The sequence below is a fragment of the Gadus chalcogrammus genome, chromosome 3, assembly GCF_026213295.1.
Source record: "Gadus chalcogrammus isolate NIFS_2021 chromosome 3, NIFS_Gcha_1.0, whole genome shotgun sequence".
In the NCBI taxonomy this organism is placed as follows: domain Eukaryota; kingdom Metazoa; phylum Chordata; class Actinopteri; order Gadiformes; family Gadidae; genus Gadus; species Gadus chalcogrammus.
In genome coordinates, this window is record NC_079414.1 from 3,899,898 (window position 1) to 3,904,756 (window position 4,859).

General features: G+C 41.6%; 1 long non-coding RNA gene across 2 annotated transcripts; it reads right to left on the reverse strand.

The window, feature by feature from the left end:
- Positions 1-877: 877 nt before the first annotated feature.
- Positions 878-4,309, reverse strand: LOC130378385 (uncharacterized). 2 transcript variants are annotated; one of them, XR_008894681.1, is made up of 3 exons: positions 4,240-4,309; positions 1,261-1,329; positions 878-1,181 (listed from the first exon to the last, which is right to left on the reverse strand). It is a non-coding gene; the product is annotated as an uncharacterized LOC130378385 (long non-coding RNA). The 2 variants fall into 2 exon arrangements; XR_008894677.1 differs by lacking the exon at positions 4,240-4,309 and adding an exon at positions 1,481-1,642.
- Positions 4,310-4,859: the final 550 nt, after the last annotated feature.

The window sequence follows — 4,859 nt, forward strand, 5'->3', positions numbered from 1 at the left end:
TGAAATCCCGACTGTCCCTGAACAAACCACGATGACGTAGTGCACTCTAGGCAGGGCTTGGCGTGTGACGTGCGTGACATGGGCGGGGCTTGACCGGCTGGAGCTCAAGCCCCGCCTTCCCGCAGGCCGCAGCCGTTACCCACTCAAAGTAGGAGTAGGGTCTATCTGCAGCTGGAGCCACTTGCCAAACAAGCCCATTGCTCTGCCAAACACGCCCACCGGCCAAACAAGCCCATTGTTCGTTGCTATCTTATAATTGGTCCATGGTTCTCATGGTGGCCATCATGGGGGAAAAAAATAATCAGCGCCACAGCCACTGTTACCGTCTTTAAACAGCGCTCAATTTGTATAGAATGCAAAAAAACTGGATAAAAACGTGATAAAACGTGCCTTTCACAAATACACGTTACTGTCTCCACGACTCGTCTGTCTATACGAGCTGTTTGTTTTGAAAATAATCCACCCATTGACATCTTAAAGGGGACATTATGAAAACAGCACTTAGCCTGGGATTTGGGGTGCTGTTGTGGGTACATGGTGCTCCCACACGCATACAAAGTTTGAAAAAAGTCTGTACATGATTTTTTGAGTGAGATACACAATTCTGGAAGCAAAGGTTTTCCTCCACTTTTTTCACGTAGGCTACTGACCCTGGCGCCTCTCTTCTTATCCACGGTTTCCTTCGTAAGGGATCACAGCTTTTTCTTAGGTTTACAAACCGTTTTAACATTTGAATAACTTTTAGGCATGCAGCTTTTAGGCATGTTGTGACTGGTTGTGGATCAACCTGGATCATGAACTTAGACGCAAAGAGCCTCTCCTCTCCTTCTCCTTAAGGAAAGCCTCATAAGGTATCTGTTAAAAGCATGTTTAATTTTGTAAGCTTTGTAAAAATCTCATGCTTAACGCTTGGCAGTAGTTAAGACATTTCAGACTATTTCTATCTAGAATCAACAAAATGATATGAAGCCAGCAGTTGATATAAGACACATTTTATTGAACAAAAATGGAAGCCTTTGTCAAAAAGAACAAGAGCTGTTTCAAAACATTTAACTCCATTCTTTAAATTCTAAATTAAATTCTAAAATGCTTAAGCCTGTACCAATAAATTACTGTGATTAAATGAGAGATGTGTCTTCTTTCAAGCTGAAGACATCTTTGTCCATGGTAACTCCACTTCCCTAAAGGGATACACAAATTCACATGAATACAGCTCTGATGGTGGACATTGTCTTTGTATGAAATTAACTTTATACTAACCATCTCCTTAGAAGGAAAGCTGTAAGGCCTCTTATTGAAAACATGGTCCTCGTCAGAGTCCAACGGCATCTGTAGACCAAACATCATTATTGCGCAATCATGTTTAATATGCAAAGGTTTATTATTTTAAAAAGCGATCCAGGTTGGATTCAGAATGACACAGTACCAAACTAAACATACTGCACGAGCCATAAAGACACATGGAGTACTTAGCACTGACCACTGTGCAGCTTGAAAGTCTCCTTTTTCGTGCAATCCTAAAGGCAGGTGGGACATTGTCTCGGAGGGTTGATTTTCCTTCCTCAGTAAAGTGGGAAAACTTCCTCCCATACCTCCAATTAAAACACCAGAGCATTCCATTTATTACCAGGTCTTACCCCAAAGTCTTGTGATGAAACAGGATGGAAATAAATGCACATACATTGATTTTTAATATGCAGGACACTACACCTTAGGGGAACCATTCAAAATGTAAATTTTACAAATGTTATCATAGATGGACTTGCCACAATACTTCACAACGGACCGCTGGTACCCCCCTGTCTTGTGGCATAACGGACACTGGAAAGTTTCTAACAGATCCAACATTTTAATTGCTGGTAACTAAACCAAATTGAGGTGATTGTTAGCACTTAAGCTAACTGAACCAATGTTAGTTGTTTACAATGTTTCTTAACATAACATCAATGAATGTCTCCTCACGATCTTGAGAAAGCCTAAAAAGAAGGGTCTAATTAACGGTCAAGTGAAATTGTTCTTACCTCCATTGTTAATTTCCACTATCAGCGGCGGCCATATTAATTCTGTAGCGTTACGCACGCGCACAAGCTATGGGTGTGTTTGGCAGAGCAATGGGCGTGTTTGGCAGAGCAATGGGCGTTTTTGGCAAGTGTCTCCGGCTGCAGATAGACCTACTTGGAGTGTAGCCCAATCTGGCGGGAAAAACCGCCCAATCTGGCATCACTGCTGAACGTCATCACGCTCCAGCGTCAACGTAAATCAATGAGACCAACTGATAACAAAGCTGGTATGAAACTAAAACCCTGATTCTGAATAAAGTTTAAATGATATCGAAATTCCGTTTGGATATTATTGAAGATACAAGTGTGTAGATTTGTCAAAGGGTTTGAACGAAGGTAAACGGTTGAAATGTGACCGAGTTAGATGTCTTAAGTAATTTAAGTGTCAGAATGGGCAGACGGCTTCAATGGGACCAACTGTAGAATATGACGGTTGGAAACTAAAACTGTGATTCTGAAGAAAGTTTAAATGATATTGAAATTCAGTTTAGATATTATTGAATATTGAAGATTTGTATAATGGTTTGAATGAAGATAAACGGTTGGAAATTGATTTAGTAACGTCTTAAACAGTTGAAGTACCAGAGGACGTCCTCCAATTGACTCCCGTGTTAAAAAATATATATTTTAAAGGTAGAATATCTTAAAAAGTATTAAATATTTAAAGAATCTGAAAGGAAGCGCTCGATTCCAAGCTATTCTGAATATTCAAACATTTGAATGGAGTCTCTAGGGGAATAATTGAGGAAGGAGATAGGTCCCAAAGTTTGTAGAGAATAATAACGAAAGAAAGAAAGAAAGAATAAAACTTATGAAGAACAATAGTTGAGCGCTGCATCCAGCACTCACCTAACTATTAGGGATGGGCCGATAGTCGATTCTATCGGATATCGACGATAGATGGATTCCATCGTCGATCGTCTGAAGTTGCCGATAAAAAGGCGATAATTCATTTTTAATTTAATTAATTTTTTTTTTTTTTTTTTTTTGAAAAACAGCGCTGTGGTAGCTATTTTTACAACTTAAAAAGCCCCGCAAATTGTAATTGAAATTAACTGGCACAGATGGAAAACATACTATGTAGCGCTGACCTGCCGTATTCACTCACTGCTGCGAGAGGAGAGGGGAGGGGCTCGAAACCTACCGGTCTGCTCGCACGGCGAAATGACATCAAACCCCGCTGCACCATTTCCGGGTCACAGCTGTGGTACATGAGCGGTGTTCGAAATCGTTCCCTATTCACTCACTCACTATTCCCTATAGTGTCCATGATATAGTGCACTACATAGGGAACGAACAAACGAGAATTCGGACGCTACGCTGATCATTTCTAAACGTCATTTGCGTCAGTAAATGCGCCGGGTAGTTGTGTGACGCAGACAGATGCGCCCACGTCATGTAAACAAACCGGGCACTCTCGAGGAAAGCTGGAGGTTGTATTGATGTTCAATGTTACATTTCCTTGAACAAGGTTTTTCGTATTAATTTTGAATGTTACATTTTCTATGTTAAATCCCAAATAAATCGTGACATTTCTAAACGAAAGCCGGAGAATCCATAATTAAATGTATTTGTTTTCGCGGTTATTCCGCTTCTTCTTCTCCTCCGGAAAAACACGACCGCATTGCATTGTGGTATACGGGAGTAACACATAGGGAACATCATATGAACACTCAAATTTTGGGTATTTTAAGTGCACTATATAGTGCATGAAATTAACCAGTGAGAATTCGAACAACTCTGCAAAATGGCGAGCCCCCTATATAGTGCACTATATCCGTGATGGGGAACGATTTCGAACACAGCTACGAGCTGTGTGTCATCCGCGTGTGTCATCATGACAGCTCCTCCTCCGATTTTTTTCAATGTGATAAATTATTATAAATAATTATTATTATAAAATTATTATAAAGTTGCCCCCCCGATAGTATCGACTATCGGCGATCGCTAGGGGGCGCTATCGGACGATGGAAGCTTGTAGACGATTGCCCAACCCTACTAACTATCGTATTATCGCTGAGGTAAAGTAAAGCCTCAGATGGTTCTTACATTGTTTCCACCAAGAGCTAAATTTTTGCAATTTCTTGTCGAGTAGCCTTGTCCTTCATACATTTTGCTTGACACATTGTTCCTTTCTCTCGGGTATTTTTCATATATAAAATGAACGATATTGACTGACCTTTCAGGATAAAGTCAGCAGTTGATGTGCAGGGCCTGGGCAACAATATCCCTATTCTATGAAGTGCTCCTCCTCAGCTGAAAGGAATCTAGTTGTAATGTTGTTATGTTTATTGATGACCATGCATGATCGTTTGAGAACGAGAACGAGGGAGGAGCTGAGTCTGACTGACTCGGCTGAGAACCGTGATTCCATGATTCGATTCACCGCTACCGGACACGCGACTGAACGAACGAACGATTCGCAAACGACTCTTCTTGGCGACCTGACCGAACAGAATCACGGAAACGAATTACGAAATCAATCACTATTGGCTGCAATTTATGTTGAGGTGTGGGTTTTGGATGGGGTCTAGTGACGCTGGATGTGCGTATAGCCGGCTGATTCCGATTTGAGATGTCTGTTGAGGCTCTGGTGCAAACTGTACTTTATTTTGCTCTCTGGCCTTTTTGGCAGCATATTCTTTGGTACACTCTGTAGGGTCGAGGGGAATTGCACATAGTTGGACTGAGTAGTCCCGTGCGCGTGCTTGCGCGCACTGAAAAATTTAAACTATGCACCAATCAACGTGGGCCCCGCCCACATTCCCACGGCACCGTGTAGGCTATATAACGCGGCGC